The sequence below is a fragment of the Rattus norvegicus genome, chromosome 12, assembly GCF_036323735.1.
Source record: "Rattus norvegicus strain BN/NHsdMcwi chromosome 12, GRCr8, whole genome shotgun sequence".
Lineage (NCBI taxonomy): Eukaryota > Metazoa > Chordata > Mammalia > Rodentia > Muridae > Rattus > Rattus norvegicus.
In genome coordinates, this window is record NC_086030.1 from 973,612 (window position 1) to 999,078 (window position 25,467).

The window sequence follows — 25,467 nt, forward strand, 5'->3', positions numbered from 1 at the left end:
ACACCCTCACACACGCACACACACACACACAGAAACACACACATGCACACATATGAGAGACAGAGTCACAAAGACACAGAGAAACAGAAACTGATAGAGAGACAGAAATTTTTATTCAGATCATTTGCCCATCTAATTATATTGTTTATTAGCTATCATTGTTTTATTTTGGTTTTGTTTTTAGATAAGATCTTACTGTAAAGCCCTAGATGGTCTAAAACAAGCTATGTAAAGAGGATGGCCTAGACTTCACAGAGTTTGCCTGTTTATGCAGGCACTGGTTAGGATTGGAATGTGCCACACTGTCTTTCCCTACTTTACTTCTTTATAGGATGGAGATTAATCTGGGTTACATGAATGATTGAGCAAAGATATCCTCTCCAGAATACTTTGGGGTCTTAAGTTACCGAGTTTGATCCATTTTGAGTTGATTTGCATAGAGCAGGAGAGACGGGGATCTAGTGTTACTCTTCAATGTGTAGCTACTCAATTTGCCTGACATCACCTGTTTAAGACTACCTGTTCTCCAACACACCTTTATTAAGTAAGGATCAGATGGCTGTAACTACATGAGTTATTTCTCAGTCCTCTCTTCTATTCCATTGACACATAATGCATGTGTTTAAATAAAATCCTGCCTTTTATTATCCTGACTCAGTCTAATTTTGAAATTAGGTAATGTGATACTGGGAGCATTTGTGGTTTTGATCAGGATTCCTCTGGCTATTCAAAAGAATCTTTTTTAACAATAAAAAAAGTCCTTTAATATTGATCTCTAGCCTGTATATCAGTGCTTCTCACTCTTCCTAAAGCTGTAGCCCTTTAATAGAGTCCTTGTGCTTTGGTGACCCCTAACTATAACCTTACAAAGTGGTTGCAATCCACAAATTACAAAACGTTACTCTACACACACCCACACACTTGACCTCACTCTCCCGAAGGTATAAATTGACTCTCTCCATAACAAGTACATCACACACACACACACACACACACACACACACACTCACACACACACACACACACACACACACACACACACACACGTGTAAAGTCTTAAAATATCTGGTATAATTCAGCAGTGCATCTGTCCCATCTTATCCTTGTTGGAGAAGTTGGACACTTTTTTTTTTTTTACTACAGCTTCAATATCATTGCTTTTTAAAGGTATATATTTGGAACAAGGTTTTACTGTGCAGCCCTGGCTATCCAGGGACTCACTCTGTAGACTAGGCTGACCTAAATCTCACAGAGATCTTTGGGCTTCTGCCTTCCAAATGCTGAGATTAAGGTATGTGTGTCACCAAGATCAATAACATTGTTTTTTACATTTCATTTAGGTGTTTTTATACCCTGCAAATGGTTATGAGTCATGAAGTGGGTGCTGAGACTTGAACTTGGGTGCTGTGGATGAGCAACTGGGCCTCTTAATCACCAAGCTATCGCTCCAGTCCCTTACATGGTTTTTGGTCAAAAGAATAAGATATGAATTATATTTCTGTCTCTGAGTGGAAACATGACAGTCTGAATTATTCAAGGCCTATAATATAGATACATAGCATAGGCTCCTCCCATCAAATTAATTCAGATGGATTTGTCAATCAAATGGACAGAAAACAAACTTAGAAAACTATAACCTTGAAACATAAGTCATCTAAAGACCTTAAAAGGATACAAGAGATAACTATCCCTTCGATGAATTGATGTACTTATACATTCCAGGAACCCCTCCCTTGATGCAGCTGCTTACAGATTGTCTGGTTAGATTTATTTTTTCTTTTTGGTCACCTTGGCAAAAACCAGGATCAACAGGTAAGAAGGAACTTCTGTTGAAAAATTCTCCCCTTAAACGTGGCTATACAGAAGTCTGTGGAGGAATTTTCTTGAATAAGGGCTAATGCAGGAGGCCCCAGCAAATGTGTTGTTGTTGCTTTTTTTTTTTTTTTTGCTTGTATTGTTTTGTAGATACCATTTTGATAAAGAGTGGACAGGCATGAGGTCAGCTTACATCAGATGATAAAGGAATAAGTGGGATCCAATGGGGAATTTAGGAAGGATTGTATCAAATTTAGTAAGTAGTTTTCTCCTCTGTGTCCCTGTGTCTGACAGGATGAGGTTGGTCCTTTTCCTCAGGTATACTAAGGGAACTAACTTCTCAACGAAAGCCGCTTCTCAAATGCCAGCACACCTCAGCATTGAGGGAAAAGAGACACAACTCCATTCTGCTGACCTTGGCAACTTGATGAGTTCCCTGGGAATTTTAGGAACTTTGACTAAGGACAATCCAGGATTCCCAGCTTCAATATTGAAAAGAATTTTGGGATTAAACAGTTTATCAGAAGAGTTGGAGCCTTTTATTAAAGATAATTTTTATTTTAGACATAATCATGAAGCTTAAGAGAAAGAGACATGCTCAGAAGAAAGTAAGATACATGGGAGATTACAAATATGGGTTTGTAAAAGAGAGCAAAATGTACCGAGGTGTGGGAACATGTAGTGCCATATTGGATTTGGGTCTGGCCGCTTTGTAACTGCATGGCCACAGTTAAGAAGTCATGGGATTGTTGGACAGAGGCTGAAAAGCTCTCAGGGAGAACTTTCCCTCGGGATGGAGACCCTCTAACTCTAATGACCAGACCGAGACACCACAGGATACAATCAGCAAGAGGATTTGGTTTAATGTCGGGATACACAGGCACAGGCACCTGAGGGCGCTTCAGTCACTCGGGGGACTGGCGCGCCCCACGGAACCAAGGATGGGCTTTTTATAGGATTTTGGGGAGCAGAAGCAAGCATACAGAAGCAGATGCATGGTTACAGGGATATAATTGGTGGATTCTAATGTGGCAAGGGTTCAGCCCAGGGGCAAGTTTCTTAGCTACCTTCCTGAAACATAACGGCTGACTCGGCCCCCCCACCAGGGTGTGGGACCTCTCCCGGGGCTTTTCTCATTGTCAGGTGCTCAACCGCAGTCGTCCTGTTGCCAGGCCTTCAACCAAACACATCCTGCTTGGCAACCGCTGTGTACTCAGTGTTCTAACCTTTCTCTGAACCAGTCATCTTAAGTACAGCCTTGCAAAATGGCATTACTGCTGCTAAGCTGGGGTCTTTCATTCCCTCATTTTTTTTTTTTTGTTAACTTTGAGTGAAATCTTTCACTCGACTTGGTCAAGAAATTTCTGTCTCTTGTTGTCTCAGCCTATGGTATTGCTGCGTCAGTACGAGGGTCTGAATGATTGAAAGTCTATCCCTCATGAACTGTACCAGCCTATTAAGGATGCAGGGTCCAAAAAGAAGAATTAGGAGAAGAATAAGTAGGGGTCCCATCAGGGTAGACAGGAGGGTAGGAAACCAAGGGGATCGGTTAAACCACCCCTCGAACCATCCCTGTTGGGAATCAAACAGTTTTTGTCTTTGGGCCAGGCATTCTCGAAGCTTAGCCATATTATCTCTTACTATTTTAGTATGGTCTGTATAGAAACAGCACTCTTCTTTTAGAGCAGCACATAATCTACCCTCGCGGAGGAACAACATATCTAGCCCTCGTCTATTTTGGAGGACCACTTCAGACAACGATGTTAAGGACTTTTCTAATGTACTCACAGACTCTTCTATAGCTTTAAGATCTGCATTCATGGCTGCTTGTAACTGACGGAAATGGCCAGTTTCAATGAGTGCAGTGGTCCTGGTCCCTATACCCGCGGCCACTTCCCCCAAGGTGATTCCTCCTAGGAGTAAAGCTAAAGTCAGGGTGGCAGGCTCTTGTCGGAAACGAGTCTGTCTCTCGAAAAATGAGTATATATACTCGGATTCATGGTAGGTGACTTTGGGCCAAATTTCTATTAATACACAATAGTCAGAGGATTGGTTGAGGACTGTGGCTGAGATGCAGGGTGTTAGTCCGGTATTGTAGGCCCAGTATGTGCCTTTTGGGGCTTGCAGGAAGTAGTTCCCGATGGGAATCTTCTGAGTGGTGTTGTAGAGGGTCTGGTGTCTGTGCACCCACACGGTGTCTCCAATCTGGAACGGGTGTGGCACCACCGGATGCTCAAGCTTGTCCTGGTAAGCAGCGGCCAAAGGTCTCCAGACGTCTCTCTGCACAATCTGTAGGGCCTGTAAATGGGCCCTCAGAGAAGGGCTGTCAGCAAAATCAGCAATGTTTGAATCAAAGAAATGGACAAATGGGGGTGGTGCTCCATACATTATTTCAAAAGGAGTTAGACCATGGGGGCCCGGGGTATTCCGGGCCCGATATAGAACTAGGGGAAGGAGGGCCACCCAATCCTTTGAGCCAGTTGCAAGCGTAAGTTTGGATAAAGTCTCCTTAATTGTTTTATTCATGCGTTCTACCTGACCTGAACTCTGGGGTCTATAGGCACAATGTAATTTCCAATCAATCCCCAGCAATTTGGCCACCAACTGACTTACTTGGGAGACGAAAGCGGGCCCGTTGTCCGACCCCAACGCTTGAGGCATGCCATACCTGAGAAAGATTTCCTCGAGGAGCTTCTTGGTGACCATTTTTGCAGTCTCGTGCTTTGTGGGGAAGGCTTCGACCCATCCTGAGAAGGTGTCTACAAACACTAGGAGATACTTGTATCCATATATACCTGGTTTAATTTCAGTAAAATCAATTTCTCAATGGATGTCGGGACGGTGTCCCCTAGGATGAACTCCTTGTCCAATCATGGTCCTTCTCGGGTTAACCTGAGCGCACGCTTTGCAACTCTCAGTCACCTTTTGTATCTCTTTGTCCCGATTTAAAAAACACAGATTTATCTCTTCTCGATCTAGTAAGGTTTTCATCTTCTTAAACCCCAAATGGGTTAATTTATGTAGAAAGGAGATCAATTCAAAAGTCATTTTTATTGGCATAACTGTCTTTTCTTTGTAGACCCACTGTTTTAGTTGAGGGTGGTAGATGGCCCCCATTTTTTTTTTTTAGGAGCTCTATGTCCTCATGGGCATAAACCCAACTGGTTTGTCCCACTGGTGGGGGCGTGGGTTGGTCTGGGCTATTTAAGGGCAAGATTTGTTTGCTCATTGCCGCTTCTCGCGCCGTGGCATCGGCCAGCCGGTTTCCACGTGCCTCTGGGTTATGCCCTTTCTGGTGTCCTGGACAATGCATAATACTCAGTCTTTTGGGCAAGAATAGGGCTTCTAAGAGGGCCAGAATTTCAGCCTTATTTTTAATATCTTTATCCTCAGATGTGAGCAGCCCCCGCCTCCGGTAGATCTCCCCGTGGATGTGTGCCGTGGCAAAGGCATAATGGCTGTCTGTATATATATTTAGCCTCTTACCTTTTGCCGTCTTGAGCGCCTGAGTCAAGGCGATGAGTTCAGCCCGTTGTGCGGAGGTACCAGCAGGCAGGGCTTTCGCCCAAATCACTTTGTCCTCCGTAGTGACCGCAGCTCCAGCCTTTTGCTCTCCCTCTGCCAAGAAGCTGTTGCCATCCGTGTACCATGTGTGGTCAGCATTCTGAAGAGGCTGGTCCGATAGGTCCGGCCTGGTTCCATGTACTTCTGCGAGGATTTGTAGGCAGTCATGCTGTTCTGCCTCCTCTGGTAGAGGAAGCAAGGTGGCAGGATTGAGGGCGACTACGGGCCCAAACTGAACCCGTTCTGCATCCAGTAACAAGGCTTGGTAGTGGGTCATGCGAGAATTAGAGAGCCAGAGGTCTGGGGGCTGCTTTACTAAGGCCTCCACTGCGTGGGATGTTAGGATGGTGAGTGGCTGTCCCAAAGTCAATTTTCTAGTGTCCTTGATCAGGACAGCAATAGCAGCCACCATCTTTAGGCACGGTGGCCAGCCGGAGGCCACAGGGTCTAATTTCTTAGACAGGTAGGCCACAGGGCGTTTCCAGGGTCCCAACCTTTGTGTTAGGACCCCTTTAGCATACCCCTGTTTCTCATCGATGAACAGTTACTGAGCAAATTGTAAGGGTTTGGAACAGTCGGATGAATATCTTCTACCCTCTTGTTGACCTCTCTCAAGTCTTGTACTGGCCTATAATCTCCAGTGCCGGGTTTCTTAACAGGCAGAAGAGGCGTATTCCAAGGCGACCGGCAGGGAACTAGGATGCCTTGATCCAGAAGCCTCGTAATGTGAGGCCTTATACCTTGATAAGCTTCATGTGACAGGGGGTATTGTTTTATGGAGACTGGAATTAAGGGGGGCTGTTGGAGCGCCAACCCCATCCCACCAGTCTCTGCCCAAGCCAGTGGAAAATTCGTGACCCAAGTGTCTATTTCTAGGGATTGTGGCTTGTCCTGTCCCGGTTCATATAGTCTATATTCATCCTCTAATTGTAGGGTTAGAACTTGAAGGGGAGTTCTGTGGGGTCCAGTTATTTGGGCCCCTCCTTCCTCAAAATGAATTTGTGCTTTTAGTTTGGTGAGCAGGTCATGGCCCAGCAGAGGGTACGGGCAGTTCGGAACATGTAAGAAGGAATGGGTCACCTTACCGTTAGCCAGCTGAACCCGGCGGTCCGTAGTCCATCGGTATTGTTTCTCACCAGTAGCTCCTTGTACCCAGGCCGTCCGGTCGCTGAGTTGTCCTGAAGCTTGGGTGAGGACTGAATGCTGGGATCCTGTGTCTACCAGGAAAGTAACTGGCTGCCCCCCAACTTTAAGCGTTACCCTGGGCTCAGGGGGGTGCTCCTGGCCCTGACCTCCCTAATCTTTATCTAGAGCCAAGAGGGAGGTTCGTGGTCGAGGCTTTCGGGGTCCGCCAGGCTTCTTGGGGCACTCTCTGGCCCAGTGCCCGTTCTCTTTGCAATAGGCACATTGATCTTTATCCAGCTTCAGCCCCTTTCGAGCTCCCCCCTATCTCCCTTCCTTTCTTGGCCCTGAACTACGGCGGCCAAGATTCGACTCAATTCTCTCTCTTCCCTCTCTCTGCGAACTCTATCTTCTTTTTCTTTCAGCTTCTTTAAGTAAATCCTGTAATGTATAGCCCTGTAAATTTTTTAACCTCTGTAACTTAGTCTTCCTGTAATACCTGTTTTACCTGAGCCAAATTAGTAGGGCGTCGTATAGCCCCTCGGAGACCCGCTAGAAGCAACTGGCGATAAAGGCGTAGGTGTCCCTTACCTTCAGCTGTATTAAAATCCCAGTTTGGTCTCTTAAGTGGGAATGTAGCATCAATTTCCTCAGGCAGCTGGGTGGGACGCCCATCATCTCCCAGAACATGCTTTCTGGCCTCTAGGAACACTCTTTGTTTTTCTTCTGAGGTTAAGAGGGCCTGTAAGAGCTGTTGGCAGTCATCCCAAGTAGGCTGGTGGGTAAGTAAAACAGATTCTATTAGGTCGGTGAGTGCCACCGGATCTTTGGAGAAAGAAGGGTTGTGTTGTTTCCAATTGTAAATGTCAGCTGCTGAAAACGGCCAGTATTGGGTCTGGCCACCGGTTCCCTGTCTAAGTGGGAAAGTCTGGGAGGTTGAATCTGGCATCACCTAGCGCTTATTGCGCAATCTCCCTGCGACAGGGGAGAAACCCTTATCAGACTGTGGCCCGCCGGCGGCTCTGCCTCCTCCGTTTCAGCCGGGCCTGTCAGAGAGAAGATCTATGAGAGGGGAGTTTGGGTCTGCCGGGAGGACAGGTTTCTTAGAAGGCTCTGATTTCACAAAGGTAGAGACTGTCCCATGTTAGTTCTAAGGAAGATTAGGACACAGAGAAAACAAACAACACCAACAGTCAAACAAACAACAGACAGGCGTGCTGCACGGCTTTGGTACCAAACTGAAAGCAAAAAGTCAGATGGAGGTGGCAAAGGTCCGGGGCCCTCTGAAAGCCAAAAATACAGACAGAGGTGCCGTAAGTCCGGATCCTCCTCCTCTAACCAGAGTCCCAGATTGGGCCCCGAAAAGTCGGGCCCCTAACACCCTTGGAACGTCTTCCAGGGCTGCGGGGCGAGAAGTCCGAGCTCGTCAGCTCCTTCTTCGTCCCGCCCAAATTCCAAACAACCTGGCTGAGCGCTCACAGAACAGACCTGGCTGAGCGCTCACAGAAAAGTCAGAATAAGGCAGAACGAGACAGAATCAGACAGACGCCGGCCGGCTTACATCCCAGTGGGTGGTCGGTGGTCCCTGGGTGGAGGATCTCCTTTCCTGGCCAACGCACCAAATGAAAAGCTCTCAGGGAGAACTTTCCCTCGGGATGGAGACCCTCCAACTCTAATGACCAGACCGAGACACCACAGGATGCAATCAGCAAGAGGATTTGGTTTATTGTCGGGATACACAGGCACAGGCACCTGAGGGCGCTTCAGTCACTCGGGGGACTGGCGCGCCCCACGGAACCAAGGATGGGCTTTTTATAGGATTTTGGGGAGCAGAAGCAAGCATACAGAAGCAGATGCATGGTTACAGGGATATAATTGGTGGATTCTAATGTGGCAAGGGTTCAGCCCAGGGGCAAGTTTCTTAGCTACCTTCCTGAAACATAACGGCTGACTCGGCCCCCCCACCAGGGTGTGGGACCTCTCCCGGGGCTTTTCTCATTGTCAGGTGCTCAACCGCAGTCGTCCTGTTGCCAGGCCTTCAACCAAACACATCCTGCTTGGCAACCGCTGTGTACTCAGTGTTCTAACCTTTCTCTGAACCAGTCATCTTAAGTACAGCCTTGCAAAATGGCATTACTGCTGCTAAGCTGGGGTCTTTCAAGGCCTCTCCCGTGTATTTACGGCACGGGAAGAAAAGACCAAGTAGTAACACCCGGTGTCTCCACTGCATGACCTCTGCTGAGCCCGGCTGATGCATGTGGAACTGACACACCTGGACCACACCTGGGTGGTGGTCAATTTACTTCTGCCTTTTACTTCCTCAGCCTTTATCCTTGAGATTTAGGCTGGTCTTCTGGGATTTCTCCCTAATTAATTCAGGTCTCCTAGTTGGTCTTTTGTTACCGAAGTCATGAGCCAGGTAGTCACGAGCCAGGGTTTCCCACTGTGCTTCCCAGTTATTTTCTATCTGGAGACTTGGGTATATAAGTGGTGAATAAAGCTACAGGAGTCTCTCACTCTTTTTCCTCACTCTCACTCTTCCTTCCGCTCTTCCTCCCCCCCCCCTCTCTCTCTCTCTCTTCCTCTCTTCCTCTCCTGGTTTGACACGATAACCTGTGTGTGTGTATGTGTGTTTCTTTCATCCTGTAGGCTTTCGCCCGATTCTCGGTACCGTGTCGGTGCTGGCGCCGACAAATGGAGGTCCCACCGAGATCGGAGAAGAAAGGGGGTACCACCTAAGGGAAGTCCCTGGAGCACGGCCGGCATAGGAGAAGGGACGGATTGGAGGTAAGATGGGCCAGAAAAGGCCTGGATGATTTGGGCTAGCCTGAGTAAAACTTGTCATAAAAAAGGGACAAGGTCATGGTAAAGTGTTTTTGCATATGCGTTCTGTTAGAGTTATATTTTAGTCTTTGGACCCTGACTAGAGATAGTTTACACCCTAGACATGAGAGAGAATGGGTTTGGGAAAAACAGTCCTCCCGGACTCTCCGCAGATGTTTTGGAGAAAGAGAAAAATCTTTTCAGAGCTCTCCTACGAACAGAGAGAAAGCAGGAGACGTCCTGCCTCTCTGCTGGCTCCTATTGGAGAAATGCTTATTTCTGGTTCTGGGTTCCATAGGTAGGATATGTGTGTCCCTTCGGTGGGACACCATCTAGTTTTTTCCCTTTATGTCTATTGTCTGTCCTTGGTGCACCAAGCTGTCCATGTCTGTCAGTTTATGTCTGTGGTTTTTGTTTCTCGTTGTTTAGATGTTTTATGTTTCATGTTCAAAAGGAAAAATGGTAAAAACTTTATCTGTCAATCGTTCACACCTTGTTTTGGTTTTAACTCCTTTCGAGAAGGAACAAATGAGTGAAAAGCAGTTTCAATCGACCTTTAGAGCCCTGCACCTGTAGCTTGGAGCATAGGTCAGCTGGAGAAGCTGCCCGAGGGCTAAGCGTCTCCACGAGCTGATCTTAAAGGCACCAACAGCTCCTCAGCTTCTATGTTAAGGGAGCGGATGGTTGTTTCTTTTAGAAAAATCCCTGACTTATTATGAGACTTAGCAGGTGACAAGGTGCTTCTCTTAAAATCATAGCTAGAAAAGTAAAAATGGTGCTTGGTCTAAATATTAAAGATAGGTGTAGCAACTTCAATTTTGTTTCTGATTGGTTTTAAATGTATAAATGTGCTCTACATGCCTTGGTTATGGACTATTGGCTTTTAAGTTATTGGATATGATTAAAAAGGTATAATATTGGTGACAGAAAGTTGACATAAAGCTGGTAATTTGGATGGAGTCATTCTGGACAACATGTGGCATGAGCCAACCTAGGGAAACAGGTCTAAATTGAGAAAATATTTTTATAGAATTCGTACTCTAGAAACCAGGCTTCTAAAAGAATTTAGGACAATGTCTCTTTGTTGAGGTATTGGAGACCGCACCATCGTGCGTTCATATGTAGGAATTGGCAGTCAAACTTTGTAGCATGAAGGATAGACTCGGTGTTTTGGAGACTGAATTTTGGAGACTAGTTTGTTAGAGGTTAAGTTTTGCTTTCCAAAGTTGTGGTTTGCCCTGAAGTTATCTGTATTTTAATGCTAATTCCACTGCCCCAAGGACAGCTGCCTAGTCACTACTCAGAACTCAGGTGACCTTGTGGTTGTGCTCTGGTGTTACAAGGAGAATTTAAGGATTGTGATTAAGGATTGCCAGTGTTTCATTGACTAACTCAAACTTATTTATAATTGAGAAAAAATCAAACAGGTAGAGATTGTTACAAGATTTACGAAGGATTGATGAGGTTTTAGAACTTGTGAGAGCATTAGAGCTTGTTTGCTTACTTCAACCGCCATTTCAAGACAGATTTAGAGGATTGTTTTTATGCAGTTTGTTTACATCCTGGCGATTGTTTTTATTTTGTGAGCTTGCTTATAATTTTAGAGAGCCCATAAAGTGATATCATTAAAAATTTTTACAAAAGAATGGCTAATAGCCTTATTATGTAATTTTTTTGCTTCTTCAATGTAAGAAGTTAGAACTTTGAATCTTTCAGTGTATATGGAAATTTTTACTACAAATCTTTGCTCTCAAAATGAGCTTTAATATTTGGGGAGTAGCTGTTACACTACTCCAGAAAAGAATATTTGAAACTAATTTTAAGCTTCTAAGGATATGTTAATTGCCAAAGTACCTCACCTTACCAGAGGACTTAACTTTGTTATCCTCATTGGAGATAAAGCTTTTGTCATTAGTACAAAATTGTAGGCTAGAGTCATGGAAGTATTTTAAAAAGAAACCTGGTGAAACATACCTTATTCCAAACAGCAATCAAATTGGTTATTACAAAATACAAATATTTGGCCTATTACATATACAAATTTCAGGCAAAATTGATAATTTTATTCCTTGCATTCTTTTGTATTTCCTGTACATTTGTGCATGCAACCCATAGAAAATGCGCTTAGTGTATTTATAGGTGGTTCATCTAATGAAAAGGCTACATGTACGATTGGATCACTTGTTTATTCTCTTCAGTTCCCCAAGCTTCAACACAGACTATTAAATTACGTGTTGTTGCCACTGTTTTTAAATGTTAAAAATCAAGCTTTCAATTCATATACTGATAGCCAATGTGTGGCTTGTGGTTTTACAATTGATTAAAAGTTTTCGTTTTTTTTTTAGATACTACTAGTCCTCAAATTTTACAATCACTTAATGCTTTATTAAAGGCAGGTTTTCTACATGAAATCAGTGAGTGATGATTTCAGTGTGAATTGTCTGACTCTTCCTTCTGCTCTTCCACTCTCTCTCTCTCTTTTCCTCTCTTCCTCTCCTGGCTTGACACGATAACCTGTGTGTGTGTATGTGTGTTTCTTTCATCCTGTAGGCTTTCGCCCGATTCTCGGTACCGTGTCTGTGCTGGCGCCGACAGCTCTGCTCTCCAGAGTCAGCAGAAATGGCATGCATCAGCAACACTGAGCCAGGAGATGGAGACATTAATTCAGTGTGCTAGCTAGCTGGTGGCTTTAGGGTAAGTCTCCAGTCAAAAACCTTATGAGTAGGGCTCTGCAGCAGGACCAGCTTGGGAGCCACTTGTTAAAGCAGAGAAGCCTACTGGAGGAAGGAACCATGTCACCAGTGCTTCATGGATCCCTTTCCTCCACAACAGAAAGACACTGGGGAGAAACATAACTTTCTTCTATGAAAAGGCATTTTTTTAAAGGTTAAGCAAAAGAAAAAATTAGACCAGCAACGCATAATGGAAATAAAATACAAATCACATTTGTGATTTCAAATTTTCTAATAGTCCTATATTTTAAAAATAATAGGTCAAAAGAAATGAGCGAAATTTGAGGAATACATCATGGTTCTAGTCAATGCATTATCATTTAACATATGATCAGTATAGACATTACCAATGACGTCATTAACACTGATGTATTTCGTATTAAGCTCTGTATTCAGATATGCATTTTACACATGTTGGCACAAAGCAAAGGTCTTGCATCCAAGGGGCTAAGAGTCAAATAAATGTGACCAGAAAGGTGGATTCAACTTGCTGGATATAAGATGAGAGAGAGAGAAAGAGAGAGAGAGAGAGAGAGAGAGAGAGAGAGAGAGAGAGAGAGAGAGAGAGAGCGCAAGAGCGCAGACAGAGGAATCTAGAAGAGTCCAGAGCAGAAAAAGAAAGCTGTAAACTGAACATTGCCAACAGACTGGACAGGGCCAGACTCTCTGCAGGAGCATAGAGAACAGATAAAAGAGGGAGAATAGCAGGGTTGTAAGGAATTTGACTGGCTGGGGGCAGGGAGCCTGTGAACGCAGGAGGCTGGTATGCTGGCATGGACTCTGAAATGTGCAATAATACCTGGTTACCTGTAACATTGAAGAAGCCTGGATCTCTCACAGGGTAATGAGAACCACAGGTACCCATGTGTCCCTTCTCCTGGGTAAGAGGAACAGAAGGTAGTTTCACAAGTTCCAGAGGAATGCTGACTCTTACCTAACTGCCACAGGCTGAGCTCATTGGACTTCCCCTTGGGATTCGGGGAACTGAAGTTTCCTATGGACCTGACACCAGGGGGATAGTAACATGATCTTTTATAATAATAAAACAAAAGACAGTCTAGAATCAATTTACTAAGTGAATTAATAGGGAAATATAGGATAAGTTGGCTAATACCCCAGGAGGGAAATCTCTGGTATAGGTTTCAGATGCTGTCAGATGACATTTGCACCTTTAGGGTTGTTGTGATCTAAATTACAACATCTCAAACATTTTACATAATAGTCACAAGAATGAGGGCCCATGGCTTGCCAAAGAATGATACCCGGACTCATTGAGTGTGTTATTCTGCAGAAATCCAGCATGCTGGAGTCCCCCATTAGCAAGTCAGAGAGACTACCAATGAGTTTGCAGGCATGATTTAAAGTACATTAGGGAATCCTGGGGTAGGTGACTGTACTGGCTGGTTTGTGTGTCAACTTGACACAAGCTGAAGTTATCACAGAGAAAGGAGAATCATTTGAGGAAATGTCTCCATGAGACCAATATGCAGGGCAGTGATCTCAACTAGTGATCAAGATGGGAGGATCCAGCCCATTGTGGGTGGTGCTGTCCCTCAGCAGGAGTTCTTGGGTTCTATAAGAGAGCAAGCTGAGCAAGCCAGGGGAGGGAAGGCAGTAAGTAACATCCCTCCATGACCTCTGCACTAGCTCCTGTTTCTTGACCTGCTTGAGTTTCAGTCCTGGCTTCCTTTGGTGATGAACAGCAATGTGGAAGTTTAAGCCGAATAAACTCTTTCCTCCCCAACTTGCTTCTTGGTCTTGATGTTTGTGGAGGAATAGGAATCTGACTAAGAGAGTGACCTCTATGATAATGTCAGGTCCATCTCAACTATATGGGAGTGTCAGGACTGGAAATTTGTCAGGCAGGTCTGAAAACTGCTGGTGACCCTTAGTCCTTGCCTCAGGCTAACTGCTGAGGCCTGGAATTGCCCAGTTCATGGAAACAGATATTTAGGCCTAGTCTCCTTAACTGCCAAGTTGAAGCCTGTTGTGGAATCAGCCTACCTTTCTCAACAGTGATATCAGGGAACATATAGGCATTGATAATAAGTAACTATGAAGGAAGTAAATATAGGACAAGATCTAGAACATTTCATTGCTTAACAATTTCCACATTCTAATCAGACTGTGATCTTTAACTCAGATGTGGCTTATGCTCTACAGTGGCTCCTGTTGTGCTGAGACAGAGCAGAAACAGATGCCGATTAAGGTCCTTGCAGGTGTGCATCTCCAGAAACTGACCTTCCTTCCATCCAGTCTTTGGGGCTTTGGTAATTGAGTTTGCAGAAACAAATCAACGATTGGCAGAAATAAAGGAACAGAATTACTAATGTGCAAGTAGACAGCTGTCACGCTGAGCATGAAACTCAGAGACGAGCCCTGACGATTGTGGCTTAAGGATTCTTTATGAGGAGGACAGAAGTGAGGCCACACCAATTTCAGAGGAGGAGTCAGTGCTTTATAGGGGACATGGGCCAGGCACATAGAAGTGACAGCATCTGGGAGCACAGTCTGTCTGGGATCTATGGGCGTGAGTTCTCTTCTTGTCTCCTGCTTGTTATCCATCAGGAAGTTCATCCTTAGGACCTTTACACAGATAAAGGAGCTTCAGAAATGATACCTAGCTTTTATTTCAGGTGCAAAGGAGGACTGATTGCAAGCCAGAACTCCTAAAGCTGGTTTGTTAATTTAAAAAACAAACAAAAAACAGACAAACAAACAAAAACATCAGGCTTCACTTTGAAGTATTTGTGTTTTCTGAGTTCCAACACATTGCTTTACTCAGCTCTTAAGAATAAGATCCAGGATTTCTAGGAGCATGACATGTAATTCCACATTACTTCAGCTTTTGCTCAAGTAAATAGCAAACACCTTAAGTACAGAGTCATCCCTTAACCCAAGTCCTACAGTCAATGTCTGGGCCCTGGGCGCTCTAACAAGTTTGGATAAATGACCACCAAATGTGTGTGTGTCTGTGCCTGTGCCTGTGTGTGTGTGTGTGTGTGTGTGTGTGTGTGTGTGTGTGTGTGTGTGTGTGTGTGTGTGTACATATACAACTAGCCACATTAGGAGGAAACCAAATAATGAGACCCACTGACTCATCCAGCCAAGTCCATCTTCAGGCTCCTGCACAGGATTAGGCTTGAATACAAAGTGGTCAGGATGTGGTCCATTCCACCCATTGTTGATCCTGGCACTGTCTCAGTGGCACTCTCTCCTTGTGAAACCTTTTCTAGGGAACAAGTTCCTTTCTTTTCTTCTTCTACTTCTTTTTTCCCCAAGGAGACTCCTTGGAAAAATACAATTCCTTGGAACCTCTATTCCCAGGGGCAAAAGGCACAAGGATGTCTCTCCTTAGAACATCTGATGCTACGATGGTGGTGATAATTTGCAGCCTGATCTGAATTATTCCTATGTTTGAAAGCAGTGTTTAGAATTTAGTGGGTGATTTATCTGTCTGTAGGGTTTATATAAATACTACTTACTAGTCTTTCATATTATTTGTTTTTCTTTTAATTTTTCTAAGAGAAGACATGGGGAATCCATGGCTGGATTTGAACTCCTGATCTTTCTACTTCTGCTTCTGCCCAACTTCTACATGCTTGCAAGTATTGTAATGTGCTTTTAGTATTACAGGGCATACATGTGCCACCAGGCCTGGCTAGTCTACTAGTTTTCATGCTATTCTATTTTAAATGTCTTATTTTTGAAGTGATCTCTATACATTTGTATCCAACCATCTATACAACTCCAGGCGAAGGTGCACCCCATATAATAAAGCCAATACTAATATATATCCATATCCATATATATATCCATATATATATGGATATATATACATATACATATATATATATATATATATATACATATATATATATATATATAATCAAAGAAAGACTTGCTCTGCTTTTCCTTCCTTCCTTCCATAGCCCAGGCTGACCTTGTACTCCCTATCTAAGCCTCTCATGCTCTCATGTGCTGGGATTGTAGGTGGATGCCATCACTCCCAGTCTTGATAGTTTTACCTTGAAAAGCTCTTGTAAGTTTACGAACTTTAAATGTCTGTTTTTGTTTCACATCAGCCTTCTTGGGTTGGTTCAGGACATACTATCCAACACAGGACCCCTTAGTATTAGTAAAAACAGCAGCATAAGAAAAGTAATTCTCACCTTCCCTTCTTCCTATCACAAACTATAACATCTAGGAAAGTTTTCCTAGATTTCCCATTTTCCTTCCCCATACCAGATAATATGACCCTCATTTTAAGAGGCGACTTTCCTGTACTCAGGTGACAAGAGCACTCTACTCTTTTAATCTTAATCTCTTCCTTGTACTAAAAAGCCATAGATTATGTAATTTATGAACAACAGTTTAGGTAATTTAGCTCTCAACTCTAAAAGTTGGCCTCCAATGCTATTTCTCTATGACAGACCACTCTTCCTTAAGACTGAGCACGAAACTGCACAAGTCAGGACAGGAGAGTTGGCCAAGTAGTTAAGAATGCTTGGTACAATTACAGAGCATGCAGGTCTGTAGGTTGATGGTATTATGCAGGTGAAGGTAGGCCAGAAAAAACAAGGCCTGTCATTGGACAAAAAGGAAGGGAAGTGGGAACTCTCTTTAGAAGTGAAGGAGAATCAGGAGAGAAGGAGTCAGAGGGAGGGAAAGGACCTGGGAGAACATGGCAGCAGATGTTAAGATTCTTTTCTGTGTATAGATACAGGTAATAGTGAATATTTCCAAGGGATGGGTATGTACAGGACTTTGTGTTGTCTAGATGGGCAAATTATCTTATCAATTGGATCAGAGGTTATTATGTGATGTGTTCTTTCATGTGGTGACTTAATTGAGTTCAAGAGAAGGTGTGATGGCAGGAAGCACCAAGCCTGCCACGAAATTGGGGTGTGTATGCTTGGTGTGGAAACAACCTGCCTTGGGGACTTAATGGGTAGATAGATTGCTGCCGGTTTCAGAGAGTAGCCATCAGCAGTGTGAGATGGGAGGGAGCTTAGCAGGTGACATATTTGCTGACTGAGATGAAAATAACCCACAGATGACACGTGTGTTGATACTAGTGGGGAATAAAAGAAACCATTTTTATTTTTTATAATAACACAGGTTTGGTACCCAGCACTCACATGGTGACTTCCAAACACATTAACTCCAGTTTCAGGGACATAATACCCTCTGAAGACACTCTTCTTCAGAGAGCCCCACCATGTCCACTCATCATAGTTTTCTCGAAACTCCTATCTAAGGGGACCTGCTTAATTCTGCTCTCCTAAGTCTACTTCCTTCTCTTTATTCCCAGTGTTATCCAGTCTACTTTCCCCCACATGTCCCTGAACACTCCTCTCTCATCTATCCACACCCATTCCCTCACTTAGAGGATAGTACATGGTATAAACCTGATGAATATTTATTGACTGCATGAATTTCTGCTATGAAAAATGAAGTATACTGTTAAAACTTCTAAAATAGTTTTAAAATATTTATTTTTTCCCCACACCTTCCATAAAAAACTTATGGCCAATTTTATTCAATCTTGTGGGAAAATTTGTCTTTCTTGACAAGGTGCCCTGATGTCTTTGGTTTTCTGCTGTATGTTTAAGGAATTTTATTTAGGGCATTAGCCTGAGGGCAACAGAAAAGTGACAGATGTGTTCTTTGTCCTCATTGTTGAGTGCTGCAGCCACCAGGCAATGTGTGGTGACCAAATACTCGAATACACCATGTAGCTCGTGCAAGTGAGAAGGAGAAATTTTTTTATATTATTTCACTGTGATGGGTTTGCATTTCAATGGCTGCATGACTAATGGCTTATATATGGGAGAGAGCAACTCCATCCTTAAATACTGTATATAAGCTGTTTTGTTACCAAACTGGCCGACAATCTTATTCTTATTTAAGTGCAAGGATACCAGTTAAAATCACCTCCAATCTCGAATATGTGAAGGTTTTGCAGAAGAAATAACTGGTTGAGAATAAAATTATCAGTAGACATAAAGCTTTTAATTAAACCAAGATGGTCAGTACTCTGAAACAAGGCAGGGCAGATCCCCGTCTCTTTTCTTCTCTTCACTGCCAACCACAGCAATGACAATAAATAATACCCATGCTCCTCTGCAAGCATGGTCATCATCATTCTCATGGGCACAACCCCTAAGGCTGTCATCACCCCATTTCCCAGATGCACAAAGTGAGGTTCCAAGAACACTACTTGGCAACAGCAGACCCAAGACGCTAAAAGTTTATGTGGTCCCAGGGACAGGCCGCATGTGCCATATCACTTCCCTTCCCACACCAAGATCCCAGATATTCTTAAAATAGATGAAAGATCATTTAAGAGCATCTCTTGCCAGCACTGCTTCTTGTACACATCAATGCTGTACACACACAAAAGACTAGGTGGATTCAAATCACAAAGCAAAACTGAATTCCACGTCATTCATTAAATTATTGAGCGTATTAAAAATGGAAGTGTGAGAGGGGGATTGGGACTCTAATTTTGCAGCACAAACACTTCCACCCACATGCCAGCCTCTCATTATGGTTCTGTGAAGGGGCACAGTTGATATCCATAGCCTTCATTTCACTCAGCTCTTGCTAAAACTGTGAACATACTAAGTCATCACTGTAGTTCATAGCAACAAGGAATCCAGCCCACCCATCAGGCTCTCCTTTACCTGTAGGGGAGCCCAGCACTTCATAATTTCACATTAATGAAGAGTAGACTCCGTCCTTGTTTCTATCTTGCATTTCATTTCCACAATAATTTGAAGAGCATGCGGAATGGGGATCACGTGAGCAAATGTAAACAGTGCTCAGTTACCACAGCTCTGAAAGATATGTTCTTCCAACAATGTAGGTGACTACTCTATCCAAGCCTCAGGGCCATGTCCTTGACCTGGTTACTCCCTGAACTAACACATGCATAAGATATACTTTTTCAAAAGCTGACTCCCTGAGTGTTCTCTAAACCTGCACACATGCTACTGGAGAAATGGCCAGAGGAAACTTACCAATACATACGATCTTTAAGTTGTCTTTCGAGTGTATATATGTTGTTCCCTAGTCTAGACATTCTGACTCTATCCTACACTTTCCTACATGACAGTGGCTGCTCTCCATCTTCCTCACTCTCCTTTCCTATCTGTGCCTTCAGCCATTGGCCTATTTCTCAGAGAAAACAGAAATGGCTAGAAAAGAAAAGAAGCTTTCCAAACTCCTTCGGACAAGTGTCCCATGCACCCCGTGTTCCCATCTGTGAACAGTGCTGCCTTTATCTGAAGCTATTTCTTTCTCTTCTGTTAAACTCCCAGCCCATGAGTGCCAGGGTTAGTCTTGTGTTTGTCAGACTTACTGGTGGGACAAACTGTCTGTTAGAAATCATGTAAAGGAGGGAAATCTTTTGCTTTTGTTTCCTTGCTTGTGGTTTCAGTCCAGGTCAGCTGGTTCCTGTGGAGAGGCAGAATATCCTGGGAGGAAACTAGGGTGGGAGGAAAGCTCCAATCGAGGAACAGCCAATTGACATGGGGGCCAGGAACCAGAGTGTAATCTTGACCTATCTCCCAACATCCTTTATCTGAATTGGAACCCACAGCCTCTGGAGAGCCACCCACATCCACGGTGAGCTGTTCCATTCTAAGACCGCATCCCAGCCACTCAGAGGCATGCTTTACTAATCTCCTAGGTGCTTAATACCATCAATTCCATAAGCAAGAGCAGTCGTCACAATTCCCATTTTAAACACTATGTGCTACTTACCTTCTTATACAAACAAACACCTCTGTCAACCCCACTGCCACAGCTAATAACCCTTCTTCTCCTATCTTCTAGAGCAGAACTCCCTGGAGATCCCTTTCTGTGTCCTATCCCCTTTTGCAATTCTCAGTTGACTCACTGTGTAACAAACTGCTTTTGTTCAAATTAGCAGTGACTGCTACATCCAGAAATCCAGTGGCTCTTAGTCCTGTTTTCTGTTTTGATACTGGCTGCTCCATTGTCTTGTATCTGCTCTCCATTTGGTCTTCAGGAACCCTGCTTTGCTGAGGAAACCTCAGTTTCCCCACTGTTCTCCCCTGGATTGAAGAGCCACACAGACTCTTGTTCGTCATCTCTTCTCTTCTCCCATTCCCATGCATTTTCATGGCTTTAGCTACATGCTGGCATGCTGCCCTGTGTAATCCAAAGGCAGTGTCCCCAGACTCATAGCCAGTTGCTCATTTCCCCTGGGAATTCCAGTGTCTGGTAGATCTCTCAAAACTTAGCTTGTCCCAAACTAGCCAGGGACATTCCTGAAACTTGAACGACTCTGTCTTCTATTTCTGAGTCTATGACAAGTCCAGCCTCTTGTTTACTAGGTCAATGTCTTACCTGACTCCCCCTCCTTCTTTCTCTCATGTCCCAGGCAATGCACCACGGTCCACAGTGTTTGTGATCCAAGTGTGCTGAGCCTCCGTCCACTTTTCACCCTCTCTGCTCTTGCTCAGCCCCACCAGGTCCTCATCAGCTGACCTCAGCTGTGATGGCTTCCTGAGTATCTCCCTGCTCCTTGCGTTGCTCCATAGTAGTCGATTACAACAGTCAAAGTAGCTCCTGTAAGATGTCAGTCAGAGAGTGTTCCTTGTAATGTCATTTGCCTTAGTATAAAAGCTGGAGTCTTGGGTGATGGGGAGATGGCTCAGCAGTTCAGAGCGTTTGTGACTCTTCCAGGTGACCCATGTTTGATTCTTAGCACTAATGTCAGGTGGCTCTCAACTGGGAAGGATCTAGCTGCAGGCATTTTTTCAACAGCTCAGCCCGTGTCAGCACACAGGAACAGAATAAAAAGGGGATTAGGCATGCTGTCCTTGCTCCCCCTTACTCTGATGAGACCCCAGCCTATGGGATGCTGCTGCTCACACTCAGGTGGACCCTCCTATGTCAGCAAATCCTCTGAAAATGACCTCACAGACTGAGCAGTGGGTGTAGCAGAAACAAAATATTGCAGGTGTTTTACATGGAGATAAACTTCTAAGAGCTAATACCCTACTTTTAATCAGCTCTCTGGGACCCCAACCTTCAAACCACATAAATTCAGCAGCAAAATAGTACATTCTGAGGTTGAACTTTCTCCTCTGCAGGAAGAAGAGAGGAACCTGGTAGCTGGTTTGGTCCAAGCAAGGTGCTTTCCCTGTGCTCTGCTGGAGGCATAAACTCCGTGAACTGAAAATAGCCAAGAAAACAACTATAATTTCCTCCTTGCTTCCTACAAAGGATTGAACAAAAATGCTCAGGCCCTCCCGGGCGATCATAAAGAAGTTTAAAATTGCAAATATTATTAAATACGTAAGTAAATGGGAAAAACTTCAATTTCTACCATGTTCATTTTTTCTAGGATAATAATATTCTCTGGGGGCTGGAGAGATGGTTAAGAGCACTGGCTGCTCTTCCCGAGGTCCTGAGTTCAACTCTCAGCAAGCACTTGGTGGCTCAGGACCATCTGTCTATGAGGGGATCTGGGGCCCACTTCTGGCATGCCGGTGTACATGCAGCAGAGCACTCATTATCTAAAAAAGCAAACAAAAAACAAATAAAATTTTAAGCAATCTGAAGTTATTTTGTTCCATAAAACCAGAAGACCTTTGCTAACTCCTAAAATCCTGTGTGAGAAAAGCACAGGCTCTGTTGCTAGGGACTTTTATAATGAAACCACTCCCAGGAAGGAAATTTGAGAGTGGCTCACCCCAGGAGTGAGTGAAGTGGGTAGGAAACACCATAACATCTACTTAAAAGAGTGTCTATTGTGAGAAGTGCTGATATATTTTTAAACACTTTAATTTGGTACTTAAAATAATTATATGAAATATACAAACACATGCTATATTCTTTTTAAAGCTCTCTGTGTGTGTGTGTGTACAGTTTTGTGTATGTGTGTGTATATGTTTGGGCATGTGTGTGTACATGTGTTTGTGTATGTGTATGTATATGTTTGGGCATGTGTGTGTACATGTGTTTGTGTATGTGTGTGTGTGTGTGTGTGTTTGTGTGTGCATGTGTATTCTCAAAATGTGCACCAGTGCATACATATGCACTGGTTCAAGTGCTCCTTTTTGAGCATATATGACATATATGCATGTGCCCATACAGGACAGAAGATGGTACTGGGTCTTCTGGAAATGGAATGGTTTTGATCCACCTGATTTGTATGCTAGGAACTGAACTCCGGTCCTCTGTAAAATCAGCAAGAACTCTCAACTCCTGAGGCAGTGCCCTGCAAACCCTGCTCCATGTGTAAAGGTTTTTTTTTTTTTAACCTGTCTATCAGTACAACATCAGAAATATTCCAATACTGCTCTTCCCAGAATTCTATTCACCTTCAACCAAACAGCAAGGATTAGCCAATGGCTCACCCAACCACAGAGCTCAAAGTTGTTTCCAGAGTTCCCTATGCTACACCGGCTCGGGTCTTTCCACTTGGAATCTGGGCACTGAAGCATCTTCTCCAGCCCCATCAACAAAGGCACCGACTCAGAACAAGAGAGCAACTGACCAAATACTTGAGTGACCCTAAGTGCTTGTAGAAATCTGATGGTCAGAGCAGGATGGCAAAGGAAAACATGATGCTGGTTAACAAAAAAAGTTCTCCTGCTTTAGAACTGATGGTTTCCAGAAACTTTGCTTCAGCTGAGCCTGTTTCTTCATCCATCACAGGGTTACCCTGTAGGGTTAGGTACTTCAGACATCATGGTGGCACATGGTGCATTTCAATTTAGAAAGCCTCATAAGTCACTTCTAGGAGATGCCAAAGAAGACAGTAAGGGAGTACAGCCCTCTCTTGCTTCTCACAGAGGCAGAACGGGCAACCTCTGTCCTTCACTGTGTTACGGGCATTGGGGCCCTGCTTCCAGGTTGGAGATAAACTCAGAGAGACTCCATAATTTATGGCTTTAAGTATGAAAAGAGATGCAAGTGAATTCAAATTAAGTAATTGCATCAATTATTTTAAGTGTTTGTTTGGTTTTCATTATATTTAGGAACCTTCGAAATCCTCTCACTTAAAACTTATCTCAAAAACAAGTCTGCTAAAATGATTTAGTAGGTGAAGGCCAGGGTTGGCCACAGGCATATGACAACTTGAGTTTAATTCCCTAAGATCCACATGGTAGGAGACCAGAGCTGATTCTAACAAGTTATCTTCTGTCCTCCTTGTGCCTATGTGCTCCCCTCGCCCACACAAAATAGCTACATTAAAATGAAATAAGAAAAAAAGAAAACCTCAAAAATAACTTCCCAAAATTAAAAATAACATCACTATATACATTTATGTAAAGTGTAAACGTTTTCATATTGCCTAGATATTATGGTGTCATCCCAGTAGAATAACTATTCTTGATACATATTCATTCACTTTAATCAGTTTCCTTGCTAAACATGTCTCTAAAACTATCTCTGCTTTTCTTAGTGTATTTAATGGGTTTATATTATTTTCATTATATAAAACACATAAAATTTTTCACAAGGGTATATATGGCTACACATTTGAAGTTGTTGATATTTTATGACTCTTCTTTCTAGACCACACTATTTTGATTGAGAAATGATTCTTTCTATAAATGCTGGGGTAGCTGGAAAATTCAGGAATTTTGCCAGCCATATAATATTCTTGTCTAATTTAAATATTTTTAAATGTGTATTTCTCTGCCATTTAAAATTTTAATTTCAAATACTTTTTTAATTTTTGAAAATTTCACATTGTATTTGCATCATTTCTTCCACTCCCTCTCTTCCTCCAACCCCTCCCATGTCTCCATTAACACTCCTCTCAAACTCATAACCTCCTGTACAAGTATATATGTACACACACTCACGGGCACACACACATGCACGTGAGCACACACCCAGACACACACACACCCAACCTGCTGATCTCACTTAGTGCTTTTTATATATACATTTGTCCAGGGCTGACTTCACTGAGCACTGGATAAAAGCGAGACATTTCCTCTCCCCTCCCCTTCTCGTGTTCAAATAATTACTCTGGACTCTGAAGGACCCTACCACTCACTCACAGGCGGTGAGCTCTAGACTTTATTCCTGCTTTGAGGTAAACAGTGAGATTCCAACATGAATGGCAAAGAGGGAATCTCTCAGAATCCTTTTCACAAACAGCCATGGCCAACAACTTCTTGACTTTGGATCTCTAAAACTCAGACAACCCTTTATTAGCACACATGCCGTGGGTGTCTTAGAGTCCACTGAGCAGCTCAACCAGCGAACATCTGCTAGTTGCTGTTCAGTCATGATGGTGGGCCTAGTTTGCTTTGTAGTGCTATGTTAAACACCATGTAAACTCTGGGAGGAGGGATTTATTTGACTTACAGGTCTGATCATTGAGGGAAGCCAAGCAGGCACTCAGGCAGGAGCAGAGTTGGGGACTGTAGAGGAGTGCTGCTTGCTGGCTTCTCTCCAGGATCACATTCAGCTGCCTTCCTTATACCTCCCAGAAACACATGCCCAGGCACTTCACTGCCCAGAGCGGACAGGGGGCCTCCCACACCAGTCAGCAATCAAGACAATCTACCGAGACATTCCTACAGGCCAGTAAGATGGAAACATTTCCTCAACTGATGTTCCTGCTTCCAGATGACTCTAGTTTGTATCAAGTTGGCAAAACTAGCACAGGGAGTTTAGATGGCCAGCCATGGGGGCAGGGTGTGGGACAGAGAAGATCTATTCTCTGCCCTGGAAACAGTGGCTCCAAATACTTGGCAGATTACTTGACAGGCAACAACACAAAAGGCTATGTTTTCTTAGCATATCACACTGGTGGGGCTAGTGAGATGGCTCAGGAAGTAAAGGCACTTGTCATCAGGCCTGACAGCCTGAGTTCCATTCCCAGATTCTGTATGGCAGAAGGTGAGAATGACTTCTTCAACATTCTTCTAACATCTACATTGTGTGCTCTGGCAAATGCATGTGCACACAAATGTGTGCATGTGTGTGTGTGTGCTCACTACACCCCCACACACATATAAAAATCAACAATAATAAAATTCAGCGCAACCTCCCCCCCCCAAAGGAAAACTCATCCTAACAGGAGTTTTAGAACTCAGAGTTTTCAAAGGAAAATTGGGGAGAGACTCATCTCTGGAAATGAAGATCACTAAGACACATAACTTACAGGTTTCTAACTCATCTACTCTCCTCAAGTTTAAACAGAAATTTCCAGGTCCTGGCTCAGTTCTTCTTGAGTTCAAGATAATATACTAGCAATAATCAGAGCCATGGGGCTAACATCATTCTTTTTCCAAACAAGTAATACAGTAATAACTAATTTTCTAGAGAAGGAAATAATACAGTAGGAATTGAAGCAAAATCATTTTACACTAAATTATACACAAAATCTTTAAAAATTAAAACAAAC

The 25,467-nt window shown here is 43.5% G+C and overlaps 2 pseudogenes; both read left to right on the top strand.

Moving 5' to 3' along the window:
* LOC108351588 (uncharacterized) overlaps window positions 1–25,467 on the top strand; it is a 55,684-nt pseudogene that overhangs the window by 22,162 nt on the left and 8,055 nt on the right.
* LOC134478876 (uncharacterized) overlaps window positions 1–25,467 on the top strand; it is a 45,263-nt pseudogene that overhangs the window by 11,741 nt on the left and 8,055 nt on the right.